This window comes from Hemiscyllium ocellatum, chromosome 10 (assembly GCF_020745735.1).
Source record: "Hemiscyllium ocellatum isolate sHemOce1 chromosome 10, sHemOce1.pat.X.cur, whole genome shotgun sequence".
In the NCBI taxonomy this organism is placed as follows: domain Eukaryota; kingdom Metazoa; phylum Chordata; class Chondrichthyes; order Orectolobiformes; family Hemiscylliidae; genus Hemiscyllium; species Hemiscyllium ocellatum.
In genome coordinates this window covers 67796917-67815302 of record NC_083410.1, presented here as the reverse complement: position 1 = coordinate 67815302, position 18386 = coordinate 67796917, and the positions used below count along the sequence as shown (strand labels likewise).

Genomic DNA, 18386 nt, shown 5'->3' with positions numbered 1-18386 from the left:
TTTTGCCAGTTCTGATAAAAGTTTAATTGACCTGAAAGCACATATTTTCTTTTCTTTTCACAGATTTACTCTGATTTATGTAATTTCAATATTTCCCTGCTTGTATTCCAAGTTGGTACCTATTTTATTGCAAAATATAGATTTTAGAATAGAATGTCCTTTATTGTCACATGTACTCCATTGTAGAAGTACAGTGAAAAGATTTTACAGCATCTGCCTCTTATGGCACCATCTTGGCTACAAATCTCGGATATAAAAGAAGAATAAAAAGTAGTTGCATTGCTTTACAGAGTTTAAAAAAGAAGTTTTAAATAAGACATCATTATAGGATTAACATTACAGTCAGGTAAAAAAATTTCAAATAAACATTACATGTAGCAATTCAGGGCAGGTCCTTTGCATGTGATGTGAACGCCCGCACCAGGACCCCAGGTTCAACAGTTGTTCCTGCTCTGCTCCAAGCCTCCAGTCTGTTCTGTACTGGCATTCGGCTGCTCCAAGGTACGTTTCAGGACTTGATCCCCTTGTACTGCTCCAGAACTCACTCCTCCATGGCTACTTCCCCATGCGCAGCTCCAGGGCTCTCAGGCTCCAGGGAGAGACCATCATGATAGGCATAAGTGGAGTGTCCTTCTACACTTTGTGGTGCCTTCAATTGTGGTTTTTGGGCACCAGCAAATATAAATACACTTGCAATATGTTTAGAAAGAAATTAAGAATGGACCAAGTGAAATAACAACGGGGGACATACTTGAGAAAGGATTACTAAGTGGTGGTGTTCTAAAATGTGAAAGAAGTACGATACATACAGAAAGACTGAACCACCCTGTACACTTTAAAGGATATGCTTTTTAGGTGCTGTTCCAAATCAATAACATTGAGGTGTATGTATGTTTTGGAATGGAAAAAGTTGAGTATTTCCTCCTAAAAGATTAAACAACTATTTCTGCCCTGTAAGATTGGAACAAATTTGAGCCAAGGAATAATAAAATCAAAACTATCTGGAAATTCCACCAGCTTGATAGAAACCTTTCTCGATAATTTGGATCATTAACTGGAAATCTAGTCAGTATATCTAAATTTTATTATACTTAGAATCACTGCTAATGTATTACTAAGTTCTGAAAAGTGCAAAACAAGTTTAAAAATATAAAAAGCTAGAGCCCTGTTTAAGACATGTTCATCCCTGGACTGGTTGAGAAGCTTCTCCATCCTGAAGCTAATGCTATTAATATTTGATTCCTTCTTAATTAATCTCTCAAGGTAAACAATGGAGGTGGAATAGCATTAATCCACAAGGAAGACAATTTCAAAATAGCTTAAGTTCAGCCTTACCTGAACAATCACAGATGTGCTATTAAAGGTCAATTATTACACAATCACTGTAATGCAGAATTTTTAAAATCTGCTTTTTATACTTCTAAAAATGGCAATTTTCATTTCTGAACAGTTATCAAGTGCAAATTTAATTTCTGATTTATTTTTTGAAATTCAAATTTCAGAATTTAATTTTTCACCTGCTCTCTAGTATGAGTCAAAAACAGAAAAAACATGTGGAGAAGGCAGGCAACATTAAAGCTGTAGCTTCTTCATGTAGTTTCTGCTTTTGCTTCAAATTTCCACTGTCTGTATTCTTTGCGATTTGTTTGATATAAATATTGGGTTACGCAATGCACTTCAATTATTCCCTATGCAATTACATAATCATGGGAACTCAGAAATGCACTTAAGTGAAGTGCAATATACGTATGCTTAATGTGATTTACTGTTCAGACGTATCTTCAGTAAAATCTATTTTCTATCTGTTTTCAGACTACTTCTACAATTTATTGTCATCAAAATGTTTACATTACTTATTAGCAACCAAAGATTAGAAGAATGATGGCAAAACTAATTGCTCAGTTATTTTACTTCCGGCAGAGATTCAGGGTGAAATCTGATCGGGGTCTGAGTAATGTGGGCTGTGGTGAGACTTGTGGCACAATCGAATGAAAACACTAGTGAAGCCCATCTCAACTTTGGGCGCATCTTGTTCCACCTTTTATGCTTTTGACAAGTGCTCGGCGCGGGGTGTTGCCAAGTGACTGCGTGGTTATTGCTTGACATACACCTTGTTCATAGCACAGCATGTGACATTAATATTCAGCCTCTTATTTTACCAAGCAAGCTAGATGTCAGAGAAACTTGACATGAAAAATAGCACATGTACCTAGTGGATTCAGCTCACCAGTTGCTCTGGACAAATTCCTACAATCCAATATTCAAACCACAGACCCGGCATTATGCACAGGCATCAACTGCATGCTCTCTTCCTCCACACAAGTTGACACCTGGCATCTGACAGCCCTCATGACCATCCTGGCACCTTTCCAAAGCACTGGCACATGGGCAACTACCATTTGAAATGGTGTATCACAGGTACTTTGTACAAAGGAACCGGTAACCAGCTTGCATGTTGGACTAGGGTGGATCTGGGGATGAGAGTCAGTAGTCCTCAGGCAAGAGGATATACATTTTGCTTTACAGAAGCATGCAACATCTCTCACCCACACCATGTACCAGCAGATTATGGCAAACAAGCTGCATTTGCAGAAAGCCGATAGCCAGGTCTCTAAGTCTGAGGATAGAAATTCTCATTAAAATCCATGGAGAGTCCGTCAGTTAGGAGTCTTGGCATAGTAAGTGAAGAGCAACCTCTGATACCACTTCAAAGGATTGGCCATGATCAGGCGTCTGGTCAGGGTGTTGGTGCTTAGGTGTACCGGCAAAGGAGGATTTACCACTACCTTCCATCGTGCAGGAAAAAGAAAGTGCAATGAGGAAGAAAAATGTCTCTGGGCACCCTCAGAGTGGATGAGGTAAGTCACTCAATCAATGAGAGAGGAGGCTGCAGCAAACAACAAGCGTAAGACTTTTGAAAGGGAAAGAACATTGATCACAGACCCATGGGCACATAGGCAGCTTATTTCCTGGCCATCTGGCAGCATTGACTGTCTCTTTGCGTTGCACCTTCTTGGCACAACCACTGCTGGATACATCAATGTCTTTGTGCACAGAGGGAGCCAAACATGAGGGCTGTTAAATGAGGAGGGTCAGAAGTATCATTATGACCTAATGCCAGATTTAAGTGTTGTTCTCTTCTTCCTGTGGAATTCTCTGTCACAGAAAGTGATTGAGGCCAAAATGTTGAAGTTTTCAAGAAGGAATTCCTAGAACTAAATGGATCAAAGAGTATGGGAAGAAAGCAGGAAAAGGGACAGAAGAGAATGATTTGCCATGGTACTATCAAATAGCAGAGCAGGTTCAAAGGGCCAAGTGGCCTACCCCAGCTATTTTCTATGGTTCTGTGGTGCAGTAGGCTGTCAACATGGACTTTCATCCATGGACCATTAATTGTGGCCAATGAAGTGGTATGGATGGTGTGACAATGTATTTAGCACCTACTCAGAGACACTGTATGTTTGAAACGCTAACATTTACACATAAGCAGACAGTCACATACGACCTACTGTCATCTTAATAATGTTCTCTTAATACGTTTTCTACTTCCTCTCTTTCCCAACACATCTTTGTGTACTCCCTGGTTCTGCAGCTGGGGTGGAGTGTGGCTGCTTGGCAGTGGACTTTGTTGGCCCTGAAGGTTTTTTCTGGAGGTCATGGAAGAACTTCTCTTGTTAGGCCCCCACCCTCCTCAGTCTGCATTTCCAAGAATCAGAGATGATCAGGTAAGGGAAAGTGGAAGGACCATCATCTCTGCAGTGCCCCCAGCTGAAACAACCAGAGAGCCTGTATGTAGTTTCACAGCTTCTTTGCACAACCCTGTCTCCTTTGAGGAAAGGGCACCCAGGATTGTAGTCAAGGCTCTCCATTTCCCTGTTGCTAAGCTTTTGATGGATTGTACACCTCACCAGCAGATCCTGAAGATGTAGGATCTTTAAACAGGATTATTTTTGCTTTAAAAAAAAAGTTAACCAACAGATTGACAAGTTAATTTGTCCCAAAATACTGTTTAATGTTAATCTGAAATAAGGCTCAGTTGGATGCACAGAAGCAACTCTGTGAGATTTTACATTTTACTTTGCAGTGGAAACACAAAGTGGTTTGCTATCTCTACAGCATTCCTAAATCAGGGATAGTAAAAGCACAAATCTGGTAGTGATCCCCTACTATTTGCGAACAGCTGAAGAGTGGTGCATTGAGTGAATTGTCCCATTTCTAACATGAACCATTGCTGCAATTTATTGATGCAGTGTGGTTCGAAATATCTTTCAGTTACCCACACTGAATGTCTGTACAACCACAACTCCTGTAGTCAACGCACTGACCATTAAAACAAGTGTACCATACACCATCTTCACTATTCTGTCTAGTTGCAACTCCACTTTTAAGGAATTATAAACCTATACCCTAAGGTCTCTTTGCTCAGTAACACTCCCCAGGACCTTACCATTAATTGTACCAGTCCTGCCATGATTTGCTTTATCAAATAGCAGCACATCGCATTTACCGGGATTAACTTCCATCTGCCACTCCTCGGCCCATGATTTCTGAGCTGAAATTAAACCCAACACATGGAAGTGCAAAATCTCAGTAATTCCCACCTCCTGGAAACGAAACCTGGATTTGAACAGCATTTGTTTTTATCTCAGACTGCATTTGTATTTGGGACATTTCACAGATTTGGTTAGTGACAAAACATCATCCTGAGAAAGTCTGTTAATTTGAGATGGGGTGGGGAGGAAATGTGTCATTATTTTGATCAGCATTTTCATAGCTTTTTTAAAATTTATCCAGTGTGAAACATTTGTGGCAGAAGCATAACTTAGTTTAATAACCAAAGATACATTTTTGAAAAAGAGGGGATTGTTACTTTCTGAAGAAGGTATTGCATGACACATGATCTTTGGTACCAGGATGGAGAGAAACCTTTTACAATCTTCAGTTTAAACCACCATTTTTGAAATAGATTTTTGTTATCTCTCCTAAAAATGATGCTTCCTTTATTTATGGAATAGTCACAGTTGGATCCCAGCACCTTAAACAGAGGTCACTCTGAAATTACTTGGATATTGTGAGTGCCTGGAGAGTATAAAACTACGGGAGGGATTTGATCTTCATCTAACATCAACTTTTGTTAACCCCTTCTGAATGGTTCCAGAATTAGTTCGTACACAGCAAACCAAGTAGCTAATTGCTCTCCCCCCACTGCCCCACAAAACTATTGAGACCTATTGAGAAGCTCCTTACTGCACTTGCGTGCTATTTCATCAGTGAGCAGGAAGTCGAAATGATCTCCTGATCAATATGGTACCATCGGGTTTAGCATTATGTATATGGTTACAAACTGATTTTTACCAACTATGGTTCAGTACAGTCCAATGAAACTTACAATGGAACTGAAATAGGCCATTCAGCCACTTGAGACTGTTCTGACACTCCATGAGACCATGACTGATCTGTGATCTAACTCCATATACCTGCCTTTGGCCCATATCCTTTAATACCTTTAGTTAACCAAAACATTATCTATCTGATTTAAAAATAACAATTGATCCCACATCCATTGCCATTTGTGGAGAGAGGTCCAAACATCTATGAGCCTTTTTTTGTAGAAGTCAATATGGACTTCGTCAAGGTGTTCGACAAGATTCTCCATGGTAGACTCGTTAGCCAGGTTAGATCACATGGAATATTGGGACAGCGATTCATTTGGATATAAAATTGGCTCGATAGTAGGAGACAGAGGGTGGTGGTGGAAGTTGTTTTTCAGACTGGAGGCCTGTCACCAGCAGTGTGCTGCAAGAATCTGTGCTAGGTCCACTGCTTTTTGTCATTTATATAAATGATTTGGATGTGAATGTAGGAGAATGGTTAGTAAGTTTGCAGACAACACCACAATTGGTGGTGTAGTGGACAGTGAAGAAGGTTACTTCCGAGTACAACGGGACCTTGATCAGATGAGCAAATGGGCTGAGGAGTGGCAGATGGAATTTAATCTAGATAAATACGAGGTGCTGCATTTTGATAAAGCAAATCAGGGCAGGACTGGTGCATATAATAGTAAGGTCCTGGGGAATGTTACTGAGTAAAGAGACTTTAGGGCGCAGGTTTATAATTCCTTAGAAGTGGAGTTGCAGCTAGACAGGATAGTGAAGAAGGTGTTTGGTACACTTGCTTTATTGGTCAGTGTGTTGACTATAGGAGTTGCAGCTGTACAGGACATTGGTTAAGTTACTTTTGGATATTGTATTCAATTCTGGTCTCGCTGCTACAGGAAGGATGTTGTGAAACTTGAAAGGGTTCAACAAAGATTTACAAGGGTGTTGTCAGGGTTGGAGGATTTGAGCTATATGGAGAGGCTGAATAGGCTGGGGCTGTTTTCCCTGAAGCATTGGAGGCTGAGGGATGACCTTATAGAAGTTTACAAAATCATGATAGACATGGATATGGTGAATAGGAAGTCCAAAACTAGTGGGCATAGGTTTAAGGTGATGAGAGGGGAAAGATTTGAAAGGGACCTAAGGGGCAATTTTTCCACACAGAGATTGGTGCAAATGAGCTGCCAGCAGAGGTGGTGGAGGCTGGTGTAATAACAACATTTAAGGGTATGGGCCTAGTGCTGGCAAATGGGTCTAGATCACTTCAGAATATCTGGTCGGCATGGACAAGTTGGATCGGAGAGTCTGTTTCTGTGCTGTACATCTCTATGACTCTAATGTCGCTCTTGAAGAGTTTGGCCGTAATTCTTAGATACATCTCCTAGTTCACTCCTTAACCTTCTAAATTTTATAGAAAACATACCTAATCTGTATAATCTCTCTTCATAATAGATCATTTACTAGAATTCTATGAAGACATTACAAGCATGATGGACAACAGAGACCCAGTGGATGTGGTGTATCTGGATTTCCAGAAGGCACTTGATAACGTGCCACACAAGATAATTCCTATGTGGATGTCATAAGTATCAGAAATAGGCTGATTTTCCTTTTTCACTCTCCTCTCCAACCACTAGCGGTTTGAGATAAATTTTGTCTGCACACCCCAAATAAATCAGTTATCTAGTGTGTGCCTCAAACCTGAAACAAACCCTGGGCATTTTTGAAAAATACAGATATTTTGCATGTGTCTCATTCGGCAAAATAATGGAATAATTTATAACAATTAATACAAAGGTTCTGAATCAGAAGGTAACCTCAGGTAATGCAAATTGACAACGTTACGTCTCTTCCACCCTCCATCTACACGCACAATTAATTAAACAGCCAAAACCTACAATCATGTAAATGTGCCTAATTTAAGGGACAGTCAATATTGACTTAACTATTGCTGTTCTTGCATTTAAGCCATTAAGAAATTCAATTATATACTGTGAATACATACATCTTATGCTACTTTTAAAGTATTTGCTTTGGAATGAATTCTGCTGAGGCACACTTGCACAAAAGCACATTGAGGCTCCAACAAATTGCGTCACTATCAACTAATAGATCAAATACTTGGCAAGATTCTGGAAATAGTACTAATTTTTACCCATTTCCTGGTACAAGGCACAATCCATGAAAATAGTTTGCAGTACAATGTAGATTAAAATGAAGAAACTAACCGAGCAGGACATCAATCTCAAACATTGAAATATGGATGTCGTAGAAGACCAAATAAATCTAAAATGACAGATGACCTTAATTGTGTAATAGTCAAAGATGGAGCTTCAGTAGAATAACTGTCCCATACTTAAAGATATTAATCTAAACTAGGTCAGTTTTATTACATGTGGAAGGTCACATTAAGACAGTGTGCTCAGTTCATGATTTGCAACATCCATGCAGATATTAACTGCTGATTAAAGCAGCACTTTTTTGAAAATGTAAGAATAATGGGAAAAAGGGTGAAACTATTTGAGCTCTGAGATAAAGCCTGCCTAGTGTTTTGGTAAAATGCCTGAAAAAAGAATACTTCAATAATATTCAATTGCCCATAGGTCACTTTACTGTTGAACTTAAAACAGTTCTATTTCACAGCACATTAGTGCTTCAGATTGAAATCTGCTTCAAGCTACACATAACTTCTCTTTTTAAAATAGAAAAATGGATCAGTGTTTAGCAGTTCTTCTTAATTCTGTATGTCATCAGTATTCAAACTTTTGTAATACTTGTTCAGTTAAAAAATGAATAAATGAGAGTTCAATATTGTAAATGTGCAGTATTGATTGCCTATGACTCTTTAGTGAGGTCACCCGAAATAAAATATTTATATCTTAACTTTTCTGTCAGTTGTAAATCAATATTGAAGAGATACCTTAACATAATCATCTTCAAGCCCTGAAATACTTTGCTAGCCTTTACTGGATAATCACAAAACAAAGTGTCAAGATATGGCAAATCTGAAGGGGTTAAATAAATCAAATAGGGAAGTAGCTAAAAACAAATTGCCAAACATTGGCTAAAATGAGGAATTTCCTTTGGACTCCTTTCCAGCACTGGAACTTCAGTGGAAATTCAGTAGAGGTCCTATTTACACATGCCATGGTGTTTATAAACTTAGAGAAAGAGGAAGAAGTTCCATCAAATCCACCAGTCTGTGTTATTGGAGGGGGTGCTCTTGATGAAAAAATCATCCTTCCAGTTTGGATCCATTGAAGAGACAGTAGGTACCCAATCCCCAGGGTTAATCCAAGCCAAATATGGGGTGATACATTCTTGGAGTTTTTCAGGGGGCATGGCTTATGTTCACTAACCACTTCCCCCAGCTAAAGCTTAGAATTCACAATATTTAAAAGTGAACTTGTAACATTCCACTCCATAATAGCTCAAGCATGTCAGAATTTCACACGACAAACAAAACTTAAGTACTTTTATATTTTTTAAATGCATTCTTGGGATGTCACGGACTGGGCCAACATATGTTGCCCATCCCTAGAGATGGTGGTAAGCTGAACTAAACAGTAAAGGTTGCTTTCAAAGTGTACTATATATATATTTCCTCACAAAGATTGTACATGTAGCTATAAAAAAATATATATTTATAGTTGGCATTTATAGAATTTATGGATAATACTTCAAAATATACTAAATGGAATGTAGGTGCCTGTCTCCAGGTTGTCCTTGAGAAGGTAATGGTGAGCTGCTATGTTGAACTGCTGCAGTCCGTTTGCTGTAGGTAAACTCTCAATATTATTAGGGAGGGAGTTTCAGGTCATTGACCCAGCAAAAGTGAAGGAAAGATGATATGTTTCCAAGTCAGGATGATTATTGGCTTGGAAAGGAATTTGGAAATGATGTTATTTCCAAGTATCTGCTGCCCTTGTCCTTCTAGATAGAAGTGGTAGTCTGTTTGGAAGGTGCTGTCTCAGGTTATGAAATGATATCTTAATAATATGGGTGCAACTCCAAAAATGCATTCTGAATTTAACTAGACTTTCTATTTGCATTTGCACATAGTAGAATATATAGAAAACTAACTTCTGCGTAAGTGGGCACCTTCCAAATTAAATATTTTGGACAGATCAAAGTCCCCAATATTACAAACTACTATGTTCCAAAGGATGTTACAAAGTCCTGGGTGGGGTTCACTATTTTCAGTTGAAATGTTTTTTTGAATGAAATTCATAGTACCTAGTTCACCATGGCTCTGAATAACTTTTCTGATTCAATCTTCTAATCTTCACTTTGTTACTGATGCCAGTAGCCTCTTTGATTTATTATTTCACTGTATCTCAATACATGTGACAAAGTGTTGTATTGCATGCTATACGGGCAGATCATACAATAGACAATAGGTGCAGGAGTAGGCCATTCAGCCCTTCGAGCCTGCACTGCCATTCAATATGATCATGGCTGATCATTCCTAATCAGTATCCTGATCCTGCCTTATCTCCATAACCCTTGATTCCACTATCTTTGAGAGCTCTATCCAACTCTTTCTTAAATGAATCCAGAGACTGGGCCTCCCCTGCCCTCTGGGGCAGAGCATTCCACACAGCCACCACTCTTTGGGTGAAGAAGTTTCTCCTCATCTCTGTCACAAATGGTCTACCCCGTATTTTTAAGCTGTGTCCTCTGGTTTGGCACTCACCCATCAGCGGAAACATGTTTCCTGCTGCCAGAGTGTCCAATCCTTTCATAATCTTATATGTCTCAATCAAATCCCCTCTCAGTCTTCTAAACTCAAGGGTATACAAGCCCAGTCGCTTCAGTCTTTCAGTGTAAGGTAATCCCTCCATTCCAGGAATTGACCTTGTGAACCTGCGCTGCACTCCCTCAATAGCCAGAATATCTTTCCTCAAATTTGGAGACCAGAACTGCACACAGTACTCCAGATGTGGTCTCACCAGGGCCCTGTACAGCTGCAGAAGCACCTCTTTGCTTCTATACTCAATCCCTCTTGTTATGAAGGCCAGCATGTTATTAGCCTTCTTCACTACCTGCTGTACCTGCATGCTTACCTTCATTGACTGGTGTACAAGAACACCCAGATCTCTCTGTACTGTCCCTTTACCATACAATGTGCATCAGTGTAGCAGAACAGAGTGCAGAATACAGTGTTACAGCCACAGAGAAGGTGCAGAGAGCAACAGAGAAATCTGAATTAATATTTGAGAGGCCCTTTCTCAAGGAATTGCGCAGCAAGAGAACCAGAATTGCTTCCCCCTGCCAGGGCCTTGCATTGCCCACACTGCTGGTGCTGTGTTTAAAGTATAGAACATCTAGCAAGTTTGTCAGAAGCCTTCAGAAACTGGATTGAAGGAGGAAGGGATCCATCAATATTATCAGCACTGTACTTACTCTAGCCTGAATGCATTTGCCTGTCCCCTTAGACAGGTTTGCAATTGGTATGTAGTTCAGGTCCAGCAAAAGTGTGCCAGATACATGCAGGGACCTACACATCAGTGCTGTAGTCACAGCATCAATACCAAGGCAAGAGGAGGACACAGGCCTCAATCTACTCCAGGTACCCTATCCTGTCAGGGTGGGACTTTTAGGCACCCATAGGGAGGAAGAGAGTCACTCATGGGACACTAATACGTTCCTCCTCATAATACTCCAGAGTGCACCTCCAGGTGCCCATTGGCCGTGGTCATTAAGCCTCTGGAATTTTAAGCTGAGAAGGGTAAGCCTACATTTGGCAAGGACACTCAGCAAACCTTAGACTTTAAGCCTAAATACCGCCAGGAGCAGCCAGCCAAGTCTTTCAGAGCAGACTCCATCTACCTCAGCTGTTCATAGAATCAATACAGTGCAGAAGCAGGCCCATTAAGTGCACACCAAGGAGGACCCACCCAGATCCACCCCCGTACCCTATCCCTGTAACTCTCCATTTCTTATGGCCAATGCACCTAACCTGCACATCTTTGGGCTGTGGGAGAAAACCCCTGAGATACAGAGAGGATGTGAGATGGGAATCAAACCTGGGTCCCTGGTACTGTGAAGCAACAGTGCTAACCACTCAATATAAATTGCTCCATAGAATTCTTACAGTGTGAGGACAGACCATTTGGCCCAACAAATCTACACTGACCATCTGAAGAGGATCCTATCCAGACCCATTGCCCTACCCTATTACTTTACATTTCCCCTGACTAATGCACCTAACTTACACATCCTGAACACTACGGGCAATTTAGCATGGCCAATTCACCTAAGCTGCACATTTTTGGATTGTAGGAGGAAGCCAGAGTACCCAGAGGAAATCCACACAATTTGACTCTGGAATTGAACCAGAGTCCCAGGCACTGTGAGGCAGCAGTGCTAACTATTGCACCACCATGCCACCCCATCTGTCGTTGAAGGAGACTGGCATATGAAATGCCTTGAAGGCCACAATAATATTCAAATTTATACCTGGTGATCTACAAGACCAGTGCTTTAAGTAAGCTAGGGAGTCAGTGGGCTGTGAAAGTCAGGGCTGCACTTAGCCATAATAGGAGTAAGGGGAAGAAGAGAATCTACTGAAGGAACATAGGTTACCCATCATTGTAAATATGTTTGCATCTTACAAATGTATCTCGCTTGCACTCTTAACATTTCAGTTACAGCACAGCTTTTGCTGTTTTACCTAGTTACGTCACACCTATGCAGGATGAGCAGCTTCTCTAGCCATCCCAAGGATGAAAGAAGTTATAATTTCCAAGAATTGCTCATCTCTGACTGTCTCCTTCACTGCAAAAGCCTCAGACAACAGTGATCTTTGAACTATGAAGTTCATGCTGTTCAGGAAGTTCAGCCATGTATTTTCATAGATTATCTGCTCACAGATCACATATGAGGAAAGAATTCTTTTCCTGCAGAAACTCCTCAGCCATTTAAATGAAGCCTCACATTATACCCTCACACACCGTAGCACACAGGCTTCCTGTGTCATGTCTACAGAAGAACTTCCGAAGAGTGTGACATTATTCACTTCTATTTTGCAAAGCTTTGATGCTAAACTGAATGTAGAAATGTACCAGTATGCCACTGTTACTACCAGCCACCTCTTTCACCAAAAGAAAATGTCCATTCCGGATTGTAAAACTACGTCCTTGCATGCTTACATTTCAGTGTGAGGATGTGACATCTGCAAAGTGCCATCTTTTTTAAGAAGTGTGTTTGGGAAAAGAGAACTTCAGGTTCTGCTTTGAACTGCCTTTGCCTGACTTCTGTTGTTTTGTTGACATGACAAGGAAGAAGTTAATCTTGAGAATGATGCCCCTGATTGCCTGAGGCCAAGATTTGGAATGTGCATTCCTGGACAGTGAATGTGTTGGCAATGAGTTCAAATTGAAGCCAGATGAGTGGTGCTGCTGAATTATTGGAGGTGCAATTACTGTAATTCTCCCAAAGAAGGCCTCCAAGTCAAACAGTTTTACACCAACCCAAAGGAAATGAGGTAACTTGCTTTGCCCATTTTGCAAGTGGTGTCAGCCATTTTAAGCAATTGACTTTCAGTCCATCCTGGCAAGGTGCCAACCTTGTGTTCTGGAGGAAGAGTTGCATACTCCGTCTGAGATGCAAGACTTTTCCTGAAAACATATTTCATTTTGTATTGCTAACCTTGCTTCCATTGAGTCCCTTTACATAACTATTACTATCCTCATTATAAATGTTGTCAAATCAACCTGTTCAGAGATGTTATTACACAGCTCTCGAGCAGGTGAGGCTGGAACCAATGCCTGCTGGTCCAGAGGTAGGGATACTACCATTACACCAGAAGAACCCCCAGAATATCACTATTTAATCCCAGAGGCCAAGGCTTTGCACATTTCCATGCCCTTGATAGCCTTACACCACCCCCCCCCCCCCCATATAAAGATTGGAGTGACTGTCACCTATTAGATTGTCAGTCTCCTAGAACTCCAAGCTCCCTTCCATTATCTATGAACACACAATACAGCACAGATGTGGAGGAGTCGGTGCTAGACAGGGGTGGGAAAAGTTAAAAATCACACAACACCAGATTATAGACCAATAGGTTTATTTGGAAGCACTAGCTTTCGGAGTGCTGTTCCCTCATCAGGTGGTTGTAGACTATAAGTTCATAAGTTCACAGAATTTATCGCATCTGTGTCTTATGATCTTATACTTTACACCCACCTAATAAAGGAGCAGTGCTCTGAAAGCAAGCTTCCAAATAAACCTGTTGGACTATAACCCCATGAATGTGATTTTTAACTTAATACAGTACAGGTATGGGCCCTGCAGCACACAATGTTGTGCCGAACATGACACCACATTAAACCAATCCCTTTTGCCTGCCCTTGATCCATTTCCCTCCATGCAAGAGAAGCCAGGGAACTATAGACTGGTGAGCCTGACATCGGTGGTGGGCAAGTTGTTGGAGGAAATCCTGACAGACAGGATTTACATGTATTTGGAAAGGCAAGGACTAATTAGAAATTATGTCTCACAAACTTAATTAGTTTTTAAAAGACATAACAAAGAGGATTGATGAGGGCAGAGCGGTGGACATGATCTATATGGACTTCAGTAAGACATTTGACAAGGTTCCTCGTGGGAGGTTGGTTAGCAAGGTTAGATCTCATGGAATACAGGGAGAACCAACCATTTGGATTCAGAACTGGCTTGAAGGTAGAAGACAGAGGGTAGTGGTGGTGGGTTGCTTTTCAGGCTGGAGGCCTGTGCTCAGTAGTGTGCCACCAGGATCGGTGCGGGGTCCACTGTTTTTCATCATTTATGATGATTTGGATGTGAACATTGGAGGTATAGTAGTAAGTTTGCAGATGACACCAAACTTGGAGGCGTAGTGGATAGCAAAGAAGGTTACCTCAGATTTCAACGGGATCGGGACCAGATAGGCCAATGGGCTGAGGAATGGCAGATGGAGTTTAATCTGGATAAATGTGAGGTGCTGCATTTTGGAAAAGCAAATCTTAGCAGGACTTTTACACTCAATGGTAAGGTCCTGGGGAGTGTTGCTGAACAAAGAGACCTTGGAGTGCAGGTTCATAGCTCCTTTGAAAGTAGAGTTGCATGCAGATAGAGTAGTGAAGGTGGCATTTGGTATGCTTTCCTTTATTGGCCAGAGTATTGAGTAAAGGAGTTAGAGGTCACGTTGCAGCTGTACATGACTTTGGTTAGGCCACTTTTGGAATATCGTGTGCAATTCTGGTCTCCTTCCTACCAGAAAGATGTTGTGAAACTAGCATGGGTTCAGAAAAGATTTACAAGGATGTTGCCAGAGTTGGAGGATTTGAGTTATAGGGAGAGGCTGAGAAGGTTGGAGCTGTTTTCTCTGGAGCATCGGAGGCTGGGGAGTGATCTTATAGAGGTATATAAAATCTTGAAGGGCGTGGATAGGATAAACGGATAAAGTCTTTTCCCTGGGGTGGGGGGAGTTCAGAACTAGAGGGCATTGGTTCAGGGTGTTAGGGGAAATGTATAAAATGGACCTAAGGGGCAACATTTTCATGCAGAGGGTGGTACATGTATGGAATGAGCTGCGAGAGGAAGTGGTGGAGGCTGGTACAATTGCAACATTTAAAAGACATCTGGATGGGTATATGACTAGGAAAGGTTTAGAGGGATATGGGCCAAGTGCTGGCAAATGGAACTAGATTAGGTTAGGATATTTGGTCAGCATGGACGAGTTGGACCGAAGGGTATGTTTCTGTGCTGTACATCTCAATGACTTTATTTATGTGCTTATCTAACAGTCTCTACAACACCTCTATCTTTCTATTGGGAATTATCCCCTTTCACTGTAATCATTCCCACAGTGATATAACGCAATGAATTGCATTTCCAGATGCGACTTGTCCACTTTTCCCCAGACTCCATGGACTGACCCTGATAAGTCCTTTGACCATGATTGCCCAGAGGCCCACCAAGGAACACTAAGGAAGCCAAGGCACAAGGGACAGAGCCAAAATGCAGTCTAATGACTGGGGAGTCAGTGGGGGCTGGTGAAGATAAAGTGTTACAACAGGAGATAGTGAGGTTAGGAGAGCTAGGTGTTACAAGTCAGTATTCTCTGAGTGATGAGAAAAGTACATTTTACTTGCCATGCATCATGGGTTTAAAATTGAGACACTGTGGAGTCTCAAGTGATGCCAAATCTCTATATTTATTAATAATTTTTTTTGAGAAATACTCATCTCCTGAGGGTCGCTGCCTTGTAGACTTGTAATTTTTTTTTAAAAAATCAATCCTACATCTTCAATAAATCACTGGTAGACAGGAAGTTGAGTGCACCATGCAAAACCAGAAATCCAAGCCTCAGAGTGCTATACTAAGGGAACTCAGTTTGAATTATGGACTCATTATTGCAGAATAAAATAAATAGCAATTTGCAGCCTCACTGGAGTAACAGGATTTACAAGCAAGTTATCCAAACACTGCAGTGTTTGTTTTCAAACAACTGGACCAAAGATGACAACACGCTACAGTGTAATCCGAGGAATTTCAAATGAACCTCAACACTTTGTTCAAGTCTTTCTAATGAAGATCCAAAAACATGGGATGTATGGCAGCCAAAGTCAAGTAAATATTCCAAAACCAAACAAAAAAATTGCACAATCCCAATATACTAAGAGAATCAAGAGCAACAATTACTTTGATACTGATGCTTGCCAGTCTTGATAGTCAACATTCTGCACGTAAACATTTCTACAGAGTTTAAGTACTAATCTTTTTTAGGGTGTTGTGATTACAAAAACAAGTTAAAACTAAGCTCAGCTCCTACACGCCTGGACTTGTTATTACAAATTAAAATACTGCACAAATGAGAAACAGGTTGAAATTTACATTCAGCACTCAAGGAGGCACATTATTTGGGCAATGGTAGCAAAAGGGTTGAAAAAAAACATTTATTTTTACTTCTAGGGCCTTGGCTCAAATGTGGTGCAGATCAATGAAATCACTGTATTGTGCCAACTGTAATGAATTCTTAGATTTTTAGGATATAAAATAGCAGAAGAATAACCACAACTCCCACATTAAGAAGATAAAAATTCTTCAAACTAACAGCAGAGGGCACTCTGAGGTTAGTGTCAGGCGAGACTGCTTTATGGCAGAACAGAATGGATTAACAGCAAAATTGCAGACAAGTTAAATTATGAAATTGGGAGTCCTTAAACAATTGGAAAATGTTCAGTTCTCCAGCATGATCTGCGATGAACACAGGTTAAAAGTAGCAGAAAACAAACTAGTATTTTAAGTTTAAGAATCAAATTGTCAACATTCAAAGCAAAGGATAAAATCCAAATTTACCTAGAGATTTACACTGTCTAAATTTTGCTAGTCTAGCTGCATTTTAGCTCATCAGGCTTACCATTCACTCCTGTACACAGACTTGAACCTGCTTTAATAGAAAATGATCATTCAGGAACTCCTTTCAAAAGATAACATGTCATAAGTAGTTGCTGAATAAGTTCTTAAAATATTTTAACATGCCAAATTATTTAAGAGGGATAGACATACATTTTGACCTTGAAATAATTTACGTTTACCATAATTGCTACTTGGGAGCTACAAACCAGAAGAGTACTTACATTCAGCAAGAGAAAAATGTACGTGGGGCCACTGAAAAAGTTACTGAAGCATCACTGATGCCTGTGGAACAGTTTACTGTTCCCTTAATTTCACTGCACACTTCCACTCCCCACCCTACCTTACCCATTCAAACCTAGCTCCCTGTGAACTGACTGCATTCCATGCTCTCACATCCAACCCTGACTTTGTAATTAAGCTTGCTGACAAGGGTGTTGCTGTTGTCAACTGGTAGGCTGACCTCAATATTACAGAGGCTGAGTGCCAGGTCTCAGACAACTCCTCCTATGTCCCACGGACCATGACTTCACTACTGAACACCAAGGTATTGAGTCTACAACAGTCACTAATCTCATTTCATCTAGTGATATTTCCCTGCACCCCCCTCATCACTGCCAAGTGCATAGACCACCAACCCTGCACAGCTTGCTTCCACCTCCTTTTCCAAAAACCAGGAACAGGACAGCCCAGGCAGACCTATTGCCTTTGCCTGCTCCTGCCCTACAGAACTCCTCTCATTCTACCTCAACTCATTTTTTTCTCCCCTTGTCCAGTTCCTTCCCAATGACATCCACAATTCTTTGATGCTTTATATCAATTTTAAAAACTCCAGTTTGAAGCAATCACATCATCTCCTTTTCACCAGAGACACACAATTCTTTCACATTTCCATTCCCCATCAGGAGTGTCTCAGGGCTCTCTGCTTCTTCCTAGAAAAAATGCCTGAACTGTCCACGTCCACTAAAACCTTCCTTCACCTGGCCGGGCTCATCCTCACTCTAAACAGCTTCTCCTTTAACTCCTCTCACTATCTTCAGGTCAAAAAGGTGGCTATGGGTACCCAAATGAGTCCCAGTTAAACCTATCTCTTTGCGGAGTACATGGAACATTCCTTGTTTCAGTCCTACTGGGACCACATTCATAACAGCGAGAGAGGCCTCCTGGTCATCACTAACCACCCCATCAGCATTTACAACCACGGGCATTTTCTCCATCTTCAGTTGGCTGTCACTACTAGACACATACTCTCCTCCACTCCCAATATTCCCACACCACCATGGCACCTTCCCATGAAGGTGTAGCACCTGCCTGTTTACTCATCTCTCTCCCCTGCCCCCCACCCAAACCTTCCCACTATCCAAGGCCCCAAACATACCTTCCAGGTGAAACAACAATTTACCTGCACTTCACTCAATCTAGTTTACTGTATTCACTGCTTACAATGTGATCTGCTCTATTTTGGGAAGATGAAACACAGACTGGGTAACCGCATTGTGAAACACAAGTTGCGTGCTACTTCAACATATGTTCCCTGGCCAACATTTTTCTCAGGTTTGCTGCAGAGTTCCAGTGAAGCTCAGCGCAAGAACAGCACCTTAAGTTTTTGCTTGGTGAACCCTA

At 41.0% G+C, this 18386-nt stretch overlaps 1 protein-coding gene across 1 annotated transcript in view; it reads right to left on the bottom strand.

Moving 5' to 3' along the window:
* ipcef1 (interaction protein for cytohesin exchange factors 1) overlaps nt 1-17069 on the bottom strand; it is a 201218-nt gene extending 184149 nt beyond the window's left edge. Inside the window, exon 1 of the mRNA XM_060831567.1 lies at nt 16988-17069. The gene's annotated coding sequence lies outside the window, so the exon portion shown is untranslated. The remainder of the gene's footprint in view (nt 1-16987) is intronic.
* Between the last annotated feature and the right edge of the window lie 1317 nt (nt 17070-18386).